This window comes from Labeo rohita, unplaced genomic scaffold (assembly GCF_022985175.1).
Source record: "Labeo rohita strain BAU-BD-2019 unplaced genomic scaffold, IGBB_LRoh.1.0 scaffold_90, whole genome shotgun sequence".
Taxonomy (NCBI): domain Eukaryota; kingdom Metazoa; phylum Chordata; class Actinopteri; order Cypriniformes; family Cyprinidae; genus Labeo; species Labeo rohita.
In genome coordinates, this window is record NW_026129854.1 from 529677 (window position 1) to 545860 (window position 16184).

At 40.6% G+C, this 16184-nt stretch overlaps 2 long non-coding RNA genes across 8 annotated transcripts; one reads left to right on the forward strand and one right to left on the reverse strand.

Annotated features, from left to right (window-relative positions):
• Nucleotides 1-2747: 2747 nt before the first annotated feature.
• Nucleotides 2748-7507, forward strand: LOC127162336 (uncharacterized). 5 transcript variants are annotated; one of them, XR_007827314.1, is made up of 3 exons: nt 2748-4765; nt 6229-6315; nt 6869-7507. It is a non-coding gene; the product is annotated as an uncharacterized LOC127162336 (long non-coding RNA). The 5 variants fall into 5 exon arrangements; XR_007827313.1 differs by lacking the exon at nt 2748-4765 and adding an exon at nt 5086-6079 and having other exon boundaries at nt 6222-6315; XR_007827316.1 differs by lacking the exon at nt 2748-4765 and adding an exon at nt 5086-6079.
• Nucleotides 7508-8876: 1369 nt separating this feature from the next.
• LOC127162335 (uncharacterized) lies at nt 8877-14558 on the reverse strand. Of its 3 annotated transcripts, none has more exons than XR_007827309.1 (4): nt 14425-14558; nt 14254-14319; nt 13964-14176; nt 8877-13877 (listed from the first exon to the last, which is right to left on the reverse strand). It is a non-coding gene; the product is annotated as an uncharacterized LOC127162335 (long non-coding RNA). The 3 variants fall into 3 exon arrangements; XR_007827310.1 differs by having other exon boundaries at nt 14421-14558; XR_007827311.1 differs by having other exon boundaries at nt 14035-14176; nt 14425-14557.
• Between the last annotated feature and the right edge of the window lie 1626 nt (nt 14559-16184).

Consider the following 16184-nt stretch of genomic DNA (forward strand, 5'->3'; position numbering starts at 1 on the left):
AAATCATAAAAGCATGTGCGCCGGAACCGGCATTCAGCTTTAAGGAAGAAGCAAATGCTCGCAGGGATGCCGGAAGTATGGCCTGAGACGCAGCGTCTCGTTCCCTTCGGGGAACCAGGGTTACAGACATAACCTGAGACGTTCCCCTTCAGGAACTCGAGCTGCGTCAAACGCTATGGGGAACGATATGCCCACACCCCCATTTATTCCAAGTCCCTGCCTAGTGTGTGTGCTAGGACGAGAGGACAGAAGAGCCAGGAGAGACTCTCAGGTCTAAGTTATAGAACCTGACAAAGGACAAAGGTGTGGACCATCCTGCAGCATTACAGAGGTAACTATGCCTCTTGTAGAGGGGGCCTTGACCCCCAAAGGAGAGGGAAGGCCCGAAGACTCATAAGCTTGGGAGATGGCATCCACGATCCAGCGGCTAAGGGTCTGCTTGGAAGCAGGGAGACCCCTCTTAGGGGGACCATAGCAAACAAATAACTGGTCTGCCCTTCTACACACGGCAGCTCTGTAGACGTATGTGTCCAGTGCTCGAACTGGACACATACAATTAAGCTTCTGCTGGTCCGTATCCCGAAAGGGAGGAGGACAAAAGGCCTGGAGTACAACAGGCCATGGTGCTGAGGAGGGGACCTTCGGAACATACCCAGGACGAGGGTAAAGAAAGGCTTTGGCCATGCCAGACGCAAAGTCTAAATGAGAAGGGGCCACAGAAAGGGCCTGAAGATCTCCTACTCTCTTGAGAAACGTTAATGCCAGAAGAAGGACTGTCTTAATAATCACTTGATGATCTGAAGACTCTTCGATAGGCTTAAACACCCACGAAGCCTCGGCCACGTCTGTACCATGGCATCCAGCCCCAGGGGAGCTGGATAAGTCAGAGAGTACCAGAGGGGACACTGCACATTCTCCTGAGTTGCGAAGAGGTCCACCTGAGCCTGGCCAAACACTCTCCAAATCTGCTTCACCACATCTGGGTGAAGCATCCATTCCTCTGGCCTCGGCCCCTGCCTCGACAGGACGTCTGCTCCCAAATTGAGATGCTCAGGAATATGTACTGCTCTCAACGAGAGGAGTTTCCCCTGGGACCACACAAGGATCTGGTGCGCCAGCTTGTACAAGGAGCGCGAACGCAGAGCTCCCTGGTGGTTGATCCCAACACTGCGCCCTGAGACAGGAACTAAGGCTTCTTCCACATGTACAAAGCACGTAGGCATCGCCGTGTGACCTTGATCATGCGAAATGGGTTTTCCCTCGGGAACAACCCATTGGTCCTGAGCCACCACTGTAGGGGCCTCATGCCATCAGACCCAGCAGTTGTTGAAACTGTTTTACAGTGAGTGACCGGCTTTCTTTCACACTTTCACGACTGCAGTGAGGATTGACTCGATCCGAGCAGGTGACAAACGTGCCTGCATTGTGGTCGAATCCCACACCATGCCTAGATAAGTGGTTCTCTGTAATAGAGACAGCACACTCTTCTTGGCGTTCAGTCTCAACCCTAACTGTTTCATGTGAGCGAGAACAACATCTTGATGTTGAACCACCAAATGCTCTGAATGAGCCAGAATCAACCAATCGTTTATGTAATTGAGTATGCAGATGCCCTGGAGTCGCAAAGGAGCCAGAGCTGCATCCACACACTTGGTGAAAGTGCAGGGTGAGAGTGCTAGGCCGAATGGAAGAACCCGATATTGGTATGCTTCACCCCTGAAAGCAAACCTCAGGAACTTCCTGTGACGCGGAAGGATGGAGACGTGGAAATAGGCGTCTTTTAGATCTATCGTCACAAACCAGTCCTCGGACCCGATCTGTGACACCACCTGACTGACAGTCAGCATCTTGAACTTCAGCCACATGACTGAGCGGTTCAAGTGCCTTAGACCTAAAATGGGCCGCAGGCACCCATCTTTCTTTGGAACAATGAAGTACCGACTGTAGATCCTGGACTCCCTGTCGTGAGGAGGGAACACCTCGATGGCCTTCTTCCTCAAAAGAGTGTCTACTTCCTGTTCCATTACCAGACCCTGCTCGGGGCCCACCAGAGTGGGAAAAACCCAGCTGAAAGGAGGCGGCGGAGCACTGAATTGGATGCGATAAACTCACTCTACAGTGTGCAGGACCTATGCAGATACATTAGGCAATAGCTTCCACACTGCCAGATAATCTACTAAGGGAACCAGTCTCTCAAGACTGGCCTCTGGATTTGTCTGAACTGCTAGCCCGGTGTCCTGTAACAGTTCCCCGGCAGGAAACGGCTGAACTAACTGTTCTAGAGACCCCTGCAGGGGTGGCAAGCTCCCCAGCTCCGCTACGTTTCTGGGCAGAAAAGACTGGGGGGGTGACCAATGTGCCCTGAGACCACTGCGCCCTGGAACACCGGCAGGGTTAGCAGAACAGTCTCCTAAGGGCACTGAGGAGAGACGGACACCGTGGAATGCGGCGCACCCCGCTCTTCCCCAGTAGGGGCAACCCTCAGCGGTCCTGAACCATAGTGGTCAGGACCACTTCGTCGAGGACTTCTTAGCCTGAAGCACAACCCGCAGGTCGGGCACCGACTTTGAAGCCCCCGACTTCGAGCGCCCACTGGTCTCGGTCCCGCTGCGGAGAAGCACAAGAGGTGACGCTCTGTATGAGGAGCTGGTACTCAGCTGGGGCTGCTCCCGCCCAGCAGCCCCAAGAGCTAGGACGCAACAAGGGAGAAACCGCTGAAACGCCGCCGCCTGTTTATGAGCCTCCTGGTACCTGTCGACGACGGAATTGACAGTGTTGCTGAACAGGCCAGAAGGTGCAAGCGGGGAATCTAGGAGGAAGATTCTGTCCTTCTCCTTCGTGTCAGACAGGGTCAACCATAAATGTCTCTCCGCTGCCACCATAGCTGCCTTGGACTGCATAACACAACGGGCGGTCTCTTTGGTGGTGCGAAGAGACAAGTCAGCGCTTCTCCTAAGTTCTAAGATGTCATCTTTCTTTATCTCGTCACAATCATCCAGCTCTTTAAGCAGATCAGCCTGGTATGCCTGCAACGCCGACATGGTGTGCAGACAAGCACCAGCCTGACCTGCTGCCGAGTACCCCTTACCCACCAAGGCTGATGTTGTGCGCAGTGGGAGGGTAAGACCGGAGCCTTTAGAGATAATGCCGAATCGGGAGAGAGATAGCTCGCGAGCGTCTGCTCTACCCGGGGCATCGTTCTATATCTGCCCTCTGCCATCCCCACCACATTTCCATAATAATCGGAAGCAGGGACAAAGAGGCGGGCCGAGAATGGTCTCAGCATGGAGGTAGGGGAAGAAAGGCAGGCTCAGGTGGGAAGGAGGTGGCCTATTACGCAGGAAGCGTTTATCTAGTTTGCTTCGCTGTGGTATGGCCGGTTTCTCGGCGGGCCAGTCGATGTTTAACTTGGCGACTGCACAAGTAACCACCTCCAATGACTCCTCACACTGTGGAGAATAAGGGGGCTCCTCCCAGGGGAGGAGGCCATTCCCGGGGGGAAAGAAACCGCAGAGCGGGATTCTGATCCCTGAGAACCCGGATCTACCGGGTGAGGAAGGAGATAAGGGGTCACCCGTCTCCATTCCCTCCAATAGATCCAGCTGCGAACCCCACGAGTGCAGCTGCCTCTCCGCCTCAGCGAAAGCGGGGCCAGACCTGTGAGGAACGCTTGTGAAGGCTCCCTCAGTGAAGAGAGCCTTCAGGGAGCGGAGAGCACACAGGGAAAGCCGTTCGCAATGCAGGCAGCTCCCAAGCAAACCATGCACATGCTGTGTGTATCCCCGCTCTGGATGTAATGAGAACAGGGAGGAACACACCACTTGTAACGTGATTTGCTTTCTTTCTTTTCGCCTTATCAGACATTGTGTTCTCAAAATAAAGGCGCGCAAACTAGCACAAAAAACAGAACACGAGAGACACAACACAGAGTGCTTCACTGAATGACTGAAGCTGAATGCCGGTTCCTTCGCACATGCTTTTATACTTACTGGTCCGTGACGTCACTCGCCTGTGACGTCTCACCACTCTATTGGACTGATTACACATGATTCAGAGCATGCTTACGCTAAAGGCATTCCCCATAGCGTTTGACGCAGCTCGAGTTCCTGAAGGGGAACTGCATCCACCCAAGGCCAAGGCTGCATAAATGAACATACCTTAAAGAACTTGAACTTTTCTGTTTTGCAAATCCATTTTTTGATTGGTCTTAGGAAATATTCCAATATTCTGAGATGCTAGATTTTTTACTTTTATGAGCTGTAAGCTCTAATCATCAAAATTAAAAGCAAAAATACTTTAGAATTTTTTTTACATGTAATAAATCTAGAATCTATGAAAGTCTCAGTTTTTTAAGTAAGTTACTAACAAAAAAATAACTTTTTCATGATATTCTAATTTTTTGATACACCTGTAGATAAGTCAACCGCAAGCAAGCCCACTGACCTGCCACTTATCATATTGAGCAAAACCCAACACATTGGTAGGTCTACAATATTAGCCTAATATCAGTTCACACACAGGCTTATCATAATGTTCAACCCATTCTCATCAATTTGCATATAAATAAGTAAGGCTTTACACTTTCCATTTGCATGTAATACATATGCCAAATTCCAATTTCGCATGCATATGATACGCCAATCCTTCCCATTAACTTCTGTGGAGCAGATGCGTACAAATACCACGCAGCATCTTCTACGGTCGTGCCGTCACCAGCGAGGCTCGGTTTGCCCAGTTCACCTGATGCGCGTACACCTTCAAACAGGTAAGTAAGGGCAATAATCTTTTCTTTTTTAATGAGATCATTATTTTAATTATTTCGGTGCTTCTGCGTCTCCTTACAGTCATGTGTTAAAATGGAAGCGTATGCGTTCAAATTAGTTAGTAGAACAGTCGGCTGCTGCGTTAGCACAGCTGCTAACATTAGCCTAACATTTACATTAGCCTAAGCTAACTTCTAACTGTTGCAGTTTTGAAATAGATAAATAAATAAAACCGTTTTAATCATATTCACGTGGCTGATGACAGCTTTACAAATCAACCAACCCAGTACCACCCAGTATCCCGTGATCATGTGAAAAGTCCGCACATTTACCATATTTTTACCATAGTAACTGTTGCTTGATACCATATTATGTGTAACCAATGCACAAAAACCACAACGTTTACCATGGTTTTACCTCAGTAACCATAGTTTTACAGTGGTATATGTAGTTAAAGCACAACAACCACAACGTTTACCATGGTTTTACCACTGTAAGCATAGTTTTACTGTAGTATTTGTTTTTAAAGCACAATAACCACAATGCTTACTGTGGTTTTTACCACTGTAACTGTAGTTTTACTGTGGTATTTGTAGTGAAAGCACAATAACCACAATGCTTACCATAGATTTACCTCAGCAATCATAGTTTTACTGTGGTATTTGTAGTTAAAGCACAACAACCACAATGTTTACCATAGTTTTACCACTGTAAGCATAGTTTTACTGTGGTATTTGTTTTTAAAGCACAATAACCACAACACTTACCATAGTTTTACCTCAGTATCCATAGTTTTACTGTGGTGTTTGTAGTCAAAGCACAACAACCACAACATTAACCATGGTTTTAACACTGTAAGCATAGTTTTACTATGGTATTTGTAGTTAAAGCACAATAACCACAACACTAATTATAGTATTACCACTATAACTGTAGTTTTACTGTGGTATTTGTAGTTATAGCACAACAACCACAACGTTTACCATAGTTTTACCACTGTAAGCATAGTTTTACTATGGTATTTGTAGTTAAAGCACAATAACCACAACGCTTACCATGGTTTTACCACTGTAAATGTAGTTTTACCAGTAACTGTGATTTTTACGGTACTCTATTTGTAAAGCACAAAATGCTTGCCACACCTTTTTTTTTTTTTTCTGTGGTCCATTATGATATTTTTATAATCTCATAATTGACCAATTCTGTCAGAAAGCTGCTAGAATTAACAGGGAACTTGAACTCGAAGCTCCCAGTGCTGATCTTGAAGAAGCTGCCAAGGAGGCTGAACAAGTCCTTCAGTGATTCAGCCTTTCACAGTAATGTTGAAGACATTTAGCTATAACTGATCATTATTTCTGTTAATAATAACTTTCCTTACAGTCGTTCCTCTTAAATATTTTGGTTCCAGATTATTTTTAGCACATTGTCTCAACATGTATATATTTCTCTTTGTTTCAGCTGAAAGGGAAGACCAAAGGAGGCCAGTCATGGGATCTGAATTGGGCCATTTATGTGCATTTACGGAAAAGACTAAAGGCAAAGATTTCCAAAGGTATGTCAATGTCAGTCTGAGCATCTTGACTGAACTGTACTGCAGTTACATTTTGCACAGCTTGCTCCACAGCCCCATCAGAAAGAACAACCAACAAAGTGTCATGTCGAACTCATTCATACAATTAACAGCAAATCAGCAAATTTATATAATATTGTACAAGCGTAGTTATGTAAAATTCTACGACTTTCACTTGTACTTTTGTCATTGGCCATTGCCTGAACTCTCATGCTAATTTTGCCCATTGTAAGTAGTCAGAGTGTTTGCATCATAAAGTTTATATTAAGTCCATTGTGTTCTTTCTTTATTAACCTTTACAAATTGCCACTGTCTCTTCCCGTTCTAACAGTACATGATATCTTAAACTTAAAGCTGTTCACACCATGAACAAGAACTATGATAATAACTATTTTGACATCTACACCAACAGACGATAACGTTCTGTTTACTGTTATACATGCTGCACTTACAGTATGTTGTTGTCTGCCATCTGTTTTTGTCAGTGTTTTTGTTGTTCATCATGTGATCAATTCTCTTTCTTCCTGTCTTGCAGGATTTCTCACAGACTACTAAGTCCTTCTTCATCAGCTCTCCACAATATCAGCCCTTCCAACAGCTTCCACATCACTTTCTCTCGTGTGGCACATCTGCTCTCAGTACTTTACTGCTGTCTTCCAGTTTTTGCATGTTTACTTATTATTTTTTTAATTTCTCCTCTACAGTCAACACTCACTCCCATCTCTACTGTGGGCACTCCTGTCAACATATAGTGATTTATAACTACCACTAACAACTAACTATAAAATTATAATTATTAATCATTAATTTGTCTTGCATTTAGTCACAATAGAAGCAAACAATGATGACAGGAAACAGGAAATATATCATATAAGGTAATAATTGTAAAATATTGAAGTATTGTTCTTAATCATTTTTGCCTAATTGTTTGTTAAAGGGAAGAAAATATATTTTCAACTGGAGCCTTGAATATTATTTGGCATCTTGTAACATGTTCTGTAAACAAATTCTCTTTTTATTTTTGAGTATTGTAAATTTTTATAATCAACAGTTTTTTTTTTTTTTTTTTTTTTTTTTTCATAATGACACAAACTGTAGAAAGAATGCTGTTCTGAGCACTGTTTATCTGGGAAAAGTTTGACATATCAATAAACATTGGGAAATGACTACAAAATGTGTGATTTCATGATTTTTATTATTATTATTATTATTATTATTATTATTATTATTATTCCTATAGTTAAACTGGCAGATCATTTCCAGGTCCATTTCCAGGAAACAGAACTGATTAATTGTTTATTTAATACACTATAAATACACTGTAAATGTTACAGAAGCTAAATTGAATAGTAGAAAAATACTGCATGTAATTATTAATATTATTATTATTATTTTTTACATTTTGATTTATTTTTCACACAGGATATGCAAACGTTTTACTTTAGATATTGTACATTAATATTGGTGTACACAATGTATGCAAAAAAAAATATATATACATATATACTGTAATCAACAAATCTATTGCTGCATCAGGGTAACTCCACAGTTTTATATGGAGTGGCGACAAATAAATCGTTCAACTGATTATCTTTCCATTCCCCACAAGAACCCGGAAGATCCTGTCATAAATGACCATATATGGACAAGTAAGTGTAACGCCTCTGCTCAGCTGGGTTGCCCTTGGCTTTGAAGTTCCCATGGCACTCGTAGAACTCGCTGTGATTGGACTATCTTTTAAACCAAATTAAAAAACGCTTGATGTTGCAAAGTCCGTTTTGCAGTTATTATTACGTCTGTAATACCCTCAGTTAACAATACAGTGTTGCTATGTGGTGAGTAATTGCCACTTTACAGAGATTGTAACCCTAACCCTAAGCATATCTTCATTAAACTACAAATAACAGCGCCATCTTTTTTCGCGTTCCATCGATAGAATGGCAGAGGCTTATGGGTAATGTAGTTTAGAATGTTTAATTATAAAATTGGGAGAAAATACAATCTTTTTTTGAACAAAGCTTATCTAAACATGTTCATTGTGCAAACATCTATGGCATATTCAAGAGACAGGCTGAAATTTGGTATTTTACTTAGACCACTTTTTAAAACACCTTTATACCACCTTTCTATATACGTTTTAAAACATTATGTAATTAACATAGCATAAGTAGTTGTCCTGCCAGTTTTCTCTTTGTCATTATAATCAGACACTGATTTACAGCCATTTGAAATGTAATTTTTTTTGTTTTTTTTTTTTGCTCTTCCAGGGGACTCTACTGGGCCCCTAGAGATGGAAGGGCAGTAAAATGTACACAAATCTCTTCTCATCATCGACATCACACTGTGCTGAGTCACATTTTTGAGATTGTCTTTTCAGCAACTTGCCAATATGTAAGTTGCAAGTCATGGTTATCTTAGAATAAGAATAGACAGTTCCCATTTGAAATGGGCTCCATTGATTTCATTAGATCAGGAGCAAGAATACAGTGATGACAGTAAATGAAGACACAAATGTAAAAAAAAACAATACATATTGTGATCCTTCATTGTACTATCACACAATTTCAATGTGTCATTCAGTAAGACAAGGCACAGACAGTGTGTGGTTTATGGTGCAAAAGCCATACAATTCATGCAGTGCAAAGAATCATAATGTAAAACACCCAATTTGTGTCTCTGTGTCAAATATTCCTTATTTTATTCTTTCTCTGATGTGAAACATCAGTAATGTGCATGCTCATCTTGCTTATAATACAGTATTAGATTCATATCTATGTACTGAGTATTGATCTTTCCCTGATCCATCACCCTCAGTTGTGCATGAAGTGTTTGTAGCAATATGGTCCATGCAGTCTCTTCTAATTCATCTTTCAGCCTTCCCTTCAGGTAACTGAATGTCATTAATATGACCAAATGTTCATGCCTTAATTAAAACACTCATGGTAGTTAGGTGTATTGTTTACAAAATTAAATGGTGTTTTCACCAAACACCATCCCTAACACAGAATATTCACCATACTTTATTATCCAACATCATGTGCAATACTTTACTGGAGAATACATCATAAAGACAACTAAAGTAGATTATAAAGACAAATGATATTCAAGAAAAATAAAAATGGGTTATGTTAAAACCATATTTTAATCAGATGAAACCACCCAATTGCATGCATGGTCAAATTTCTTGAGCATCATGGAATCACATTCAGTTTCCTGCTCATCATCTGAGCTCTCCTGGTATCCTTTTTCTTTGTTTATCCATAAACTTCTTCCATGTCATAAATAATTTGCAGTTGTTATCCAGCACACTACAGTACAAGTGATGAACAAAAGAAATGACCAATTCAAATCAAATCACTTTATTGTCACAATACCATGATCACATGTACATGTGAAATTCTTTTGTTCAAACTACAGCATTACAGTATGGATGAAAAATATTAAATATATGCAACACACACACGTTTATGTATATACACACTGTATATATAAGGGACTCAATACATGTAGAAAACAATATATGGTAAATATTACACTATACAGTGAGCACTAGTGTTGTCAAAAGACCCGGTACTTCGGTACCAAGTCGGTACTAAAAAAAATTAAATGTTACGGTACCAGGTTTTCTTAAGTACCGGTGGTACCGAGCACCCGGTCAACCCGGTTCTTGCTGCGCTATCGGAAAGGTGCGCACTGCGCAGTTGCGTCTTCTTCACAAAAGCACAGAGACACGGCGACCGGTGGTGTTGCTGATGTGGCTGCTCTGAATCCGCTTGTTGAAAAGAAAGGAGGAAGGAGCCACGTGTGGAAATATTTCGTATTTGCGGCTGATGACAAGGGCAACATCATAGATCATCAGAAACCCGTTTGCAAACGGTGTCATCGAAGTTTCTCTCAAAAGGAGGACATACATCGAACTTAATAAAACACCTCAAAGACCGACACCCAAATTTAATGAAAGTTCAAGCAGGTAAGTTTTAATTTTATTTTATATTTAGAGCTTTTGTTATAAAAATTATACCTTAAACATCGCCATTTGCTTAGTTAATCGTTAGCATAAGCGCGGCTAATGCTAACGCGAGTATTACAATAAACTTCTTTATTAAGTGTTTAATGCTCCTATCGGTCTTTGTCAGTCACGTGCGTTTATTATGTGTGACGTCACCGACGCGCCATTTTGAAGGTATCGTCGCATTGAGCAGTTAACTGAAAGTATACAGAGCCGTAAAGTAAAGACCGTTTAAATCATCATACTGGAGAAACAGAAGCAAACCAAGTAGATATGGGACCGAGATAATCTCAGCAGAAGTTTTAGGAACCGTAACGTATATAATTTGTCATTAACAATTAACACTGATCCATATTAACGTTACCTGACCGCAAAAAGTTGAGTGCTGCCGGTGTTCAACCTCGATGGAAATATGACGTGCTCTTGTTTACGGTATAAAAACGTATATTATTTACTTACAAATACACTTATATGTTCTGTTTTTGTCTACCATTGATTTGCACATTCCCTTATACCATTAATGCCATTACACTTTAGCCTGTTTGTTCAACATTTTCCGTACTTCATTTGGCTGATAACAAGTACTGATAAGGAGTCAATCAAAAACACATTTATGAAAATGTCATTATATATACTTTATTATAAATACATCACTGTGTTAAAAATCAGCTTAAAAATGCATAACAGAAGATGGGACAAGCATGAAGAACATCAACATACCGCTAAGTGGACACAGTGCAAGCACTACAAAGAAAGTTGAACAATAATAATAATAAAATGAAAATAAATAAAAATAATATTAATAATAATGTGGTGATGATTTAATGCTTCTGCCAAACATTTCTAATGACCCTTTCTACATGGATTCTTATATGTGCTAGATGATCTGTGAAATAATTAATTTGGTTTCTCTGTGGAAATCTGAAAGCAGTCAATCATTGCTATACTGTGTCCAAAGGACACCACAAACTAATGAAGGATAATTTTGTGCCTGTAACAGTTGTATAAAACAGTGTTTGTGCAGGCAGATTCAGTCTGAGGTGCATGAAGTTAACAGAAGTATTTAAAATGAAGTGAGAATTTCCCTTATGTCCTTATGCATGAAAAGCAGTCAGTTTTCTTCTGTGTACACACAAGTTACATTCAGTTTGTGGCATCGAGTGGTGTCTTGTGAAGTCGACCATCTCCTCCAGCCTGGTGGGTCATCATCTCAGCTGGCTGCAATGTTTTTATTTTTTTCTTACAGTTTAGTCACACCAACCTATATGAAATACAGAAATACATTAAAAAATAAAAACATTAAAAATGTATTTTAGTTAGGTATTCCGTTAAGTATTTAGTTAAGAATTTCAGTAGTGAAATAAAATAAATCTCTACACCCATGCGCGTTTCTGCTCCTTGGCTGTCTGGTTCATCGGTTTAAAAAAACCTGCTTTTCATTCCTAAGGTATTGTTTTCGTTATAATGTACTGATTCAAATTAGTTATCAATAATAATTATTTTACCACAAAGCTGACATGCTCTCATGTATGAACAGAGACGGCGCCGGCGCAACCATCAAACATATTTAAAAGGAAACCGGCGCCGCGTTCCTGACCGCATCACCGTCTTTACTGGGTGCTTTTAGGGAATATTTGCATTTATCCACACTTGTCATTACACCGTATACCTGCACTACACCACTGAATAGCACTGATAACCCAAAACATGTGGATATAACGTTAGGTATAAAAAAAGAGAAAATAAGCACAAACTAAAAAATCGCTTACTTACCTTTATGAAAATGTTGCGGGAAAATATGATGATTTTGCGTATCACCGCTGCTATTCAGGCCATCCGACACTTCTTGGTTATTTCCGCTGCATGTTGTCTACTGTTTCTTTCAACTGGGAGACCTAAAATATCTTTCCTCGTGGTCAGTTTTTAACCTTTTCTAATCATGTAATTTACAATCGCTGATTTTAACGCAACAAAAACGTACCATTTTGAAGCAAATCAAAGGGATAATTCTGCAACTACAGAACACCTCAGCTTTGATACCTTACAAATGGCGGCGATACCCAAAATGCAATTCGATTCTCGTGAGTGTGACGTCACCTGACAAAGACCGATAGCGTTTATTATTAAAAAAAAAAAAAAAAAAAAACAAACAAAAAAAACAGGACATGATCGTGTACTATTTTTACACACCTGATGACCCGTGTAGCTAAAAAATGTGTGTTAGAGAACACATGTACAAATGTATGGTTAATGTTTATAGCCTTAAAATAAGTCCATCAGAAAAGCAGTTCTAGGCTATGAAATATAGTTTGCGCAGTTTGATTAAATAAACGTACAGTCAAATACAGTCCTGTATAGTTTGGTAAAATATACTATTCATTAACATGACTTAATATATTATCTAACATCAATTTACAGTGAGTGCACATTAATTAATGTGTGTGAATGTTGTTTTATACAAACATTTGATCGTTCATGTTTGTTCATTGTGCGTGAAATAATGTCAACAGATATAACTTTTAATTTAAAATAAATTATTAATACATTTTGAAATTAAGAAGAATAATTGCTATGTAACACTTGTTTATTAAGTCATGTTAAATGGAATCTTTTTGTAAAGTGTTTTTAATACTACAGTTTCCATCTGTGTAACATTAATACAAGTAATCTTATCTAACTTTCTTATAAAAAGCTGAGGTTTGTTATTTACTGAAAAGTTATATATAAAGTTCTGTTTAGCTGGTGTCAATCTAATATTGCATTTAGTCAGACTCAGCCCATTGTTTTACTGAAGTATATTATATTTTCCTTTTACAGCTGCAGGCTGAAGAAGACCACGAACCAAACTCCTAAGCAGACAACGGTTCCAGATGCTTTTCAGCAGCAGAAGTACGACAAAAACTCACCTGAGGCAAGAAAACTGAACCGAGCTGTTGCCGAATTCACATGTATGGATTAAGTGCCAGTTTATACAGTGAAAAATGGGGATTCCAGCAAATGCTTCATCACCTCAGCTCAAAATACCAGCTTCCAAGTCAAAACTTTGTTTTATTTTTGTTTGTTATAAATAAAAATAGTGTGTTGTTCAATTCATGTTTTTGTGTTTTGATTTGGTACCGAAATTGGTACCGAGAACCGTGGATTTTCACTGGTATTGGTACCGAATACTGAAATTTTGGTACCGTGACAACACTAGTGAGCACAAAATGAAAACAATGATAAACAATAGTGACAGTGCAGTACGGTATGAATTAGTGCAAACAGAGTGTCAGGGTGCAGAATAATAGTGAGTCAGAGTCCAGACAGTGTAACTGTTAGAGTGCAGTACATATGAGGTTGATGTGCTGTGTGTGGTGTTACTGGTATGAGTTCAGTTCAGCCTGATTGCCTGTGGAAAGAACTTGTCTCGCAGTCTGCTGGTGTAGGTTCTGCAATAACTTCTTACTGATGGTAACAATGAGAGCGATCCATGCAGTTGGCTGGAGTCTCTGATGGTCCTCTGTGCTTTCCTCACACACCACCTGATGTAGATGTCCTGGAGGGACAAAACATGTATTAAATGTTGTTAATCAATGAACGATATATAGAATTTGTATTTATAGTTGTTGCATTGGACTTAACATTGATTCCTGTTGGAGGTATGGGCCAAAAGAATCCCTCCACAACACTTGTTGATCAGTTGTTAAGTTTACTTTTATGCGCCGTAACATCTGAGCTGTCACAGTAGAGCTGTTCATGAATGCAGTCTTCACAGCAGATACCTGATGGGTTCAGGCTGCAGTGCTGCACCTGGTGGCCATTGAATTGATCTCTTCATCAACTGGCTTTATCCTCCTTCAAACAAACAGACAAAACAATAAGTCAACAAAGAAATAGTGTTGGTGATTACAGGTGCAGGTGTCAGTACTCACCAAATTCGGTCATTTCCTGCCCAAATTCCAGAGATGATGGCACAGTTGATTTGCTAATTCTAGGAGCTATAAAAAAAGATGTGTATGTGAAAAATTATAACGGTTGTCTTTTGAGAGATCAACATCAAATGCTGTACCACATATAAATACATTGCTTGAATACATACATACCAGTGGAGATCTGTCTTTTCTGTTTGGGCACAAGAAGACATGTTCATTCCTCATTCATCAGGACTGGTTTGACTGGCTTGCTGTGACTGATTTTCTTTGCGTTTTTTGGTCTCCAGCTGTAAAACAAGAAAATATTTATTGACCCCATGTTTAATTAGGGCCCGAGCCCTAAAAGGGCGAAGGCCCTATTGTTCTTCTAAGGATTATTATTATTAGGGCCCGAGCACCGGTGGTGCGAGGACCCTCTTGGAATTGCTCCGTTTATTATTATTATTATTATTATTATTATTAGGGCCCGAAACCTGGCGAAAATTTACGTCTGATATAGGCTCCAGAAGTGGGTGTGGCAAAATGGCTCGACAGCGCCACCTATTCACTTTCTATGAAGTGCCCCTCCCGCTACGTTTCATGTACATGTATGAAAATTGGTAAGCACATGTAACACACCAATACCTACAAAAAAGTCTCTTGGAGGAAAATCCAAAACCCAACAGGAAGTCGGATATTTTTCATTTTCTCAGCAAATTTTGTGTCATTTTTGGCATTTCCAGGCGTCGTATTAAAACGAACTCCTCCTAGAGATTTATTCGGATCAACACCAAATTTGGTCAGCCTAATCTAAAGCCCTTTGTGACGTTAAATTGCGAAGATCTAGAGTTTTCGCTGGAGGGCGTGTCCGTGGCGCCCTGTCAAATTTCGATGATTCGCCATGAAAATTGAAGTTGTTATAACTCAGCCATACAATGTCTGATCTGCCCCAAACTTCACATGTTTGATAATAGTCCGATCCTGAACACATGCCCATAGTCATAATCAGTTTTAGTCATAGCGCCACCTGCTGGCAACAGGAAGTGACATGTTTTACTTTGTAACGGACTCCTCCTACCGATTTATTCAGATCAACACCAAATTTGGTCAGTCTACTCTAAAGGCCTTTGCCATGTTAAATTGTGAAGATCTAGAGTTTTCGTTGAAGGGTGTGTCCGTGGCGGTCTGACAAAGTTCGATGTTTCGCCATGGGAATAGAAGTTGTTGTAATTCAGACATACGAAGTCCGATCTGCCCCAAACTTCACATGTTCGATAAGAGTCCTGGCCTGAACACATCTAGAGGCCAATATTCAGTCATTATCATAGCGCCACCTGTTGGCAACAGGAAATGACTTATTTTATACTAACTTAAACATGCAATGTCTGATCTGCTCCAAACTTCACATGTTTGGTAAGAGTACTGGCCTGAAGACACCTAAAGGCCAATATTCACATATAATCATAGCGCCACCTGTTGGCAGCAAGATATGTAATGTCTTACACTAACTCAAGCATGCCATGTTCAATCTGCACCAAACTTCATATATTTAATAAAAGTGCAGGCCTGAACACATCTACATGCCAATATTCAGTTTTAGGCATAGCGCCACCAACTGGCAGCAGGAAGTTTGGCACATATAAATGACTTTGACATATTCCTCCTAAATTTACTATGTGAAAAGCATAGTGCCCACCATTCGCCACTGATCGGCGGTGAGCCCGGGTGCGAGGGCCCTTTCATCGCTGCTTGCAGCTGTAATTAGGGCCCGAGCACTGCAGTGCGAGGACCCTATTGGAATTGCTCTGTTTATTCTTCTTCTTCTTCTTCTTCTTCTTCTTCTTCTTCTTCTCCAAAGTAAAAAGTCTTTTTGAGGGCCTAAACATGCTCGAAAACTCATGAAACTTTGCACACGCATCAGTCCTGGTGAAAATTTACATCTGATATGGTTT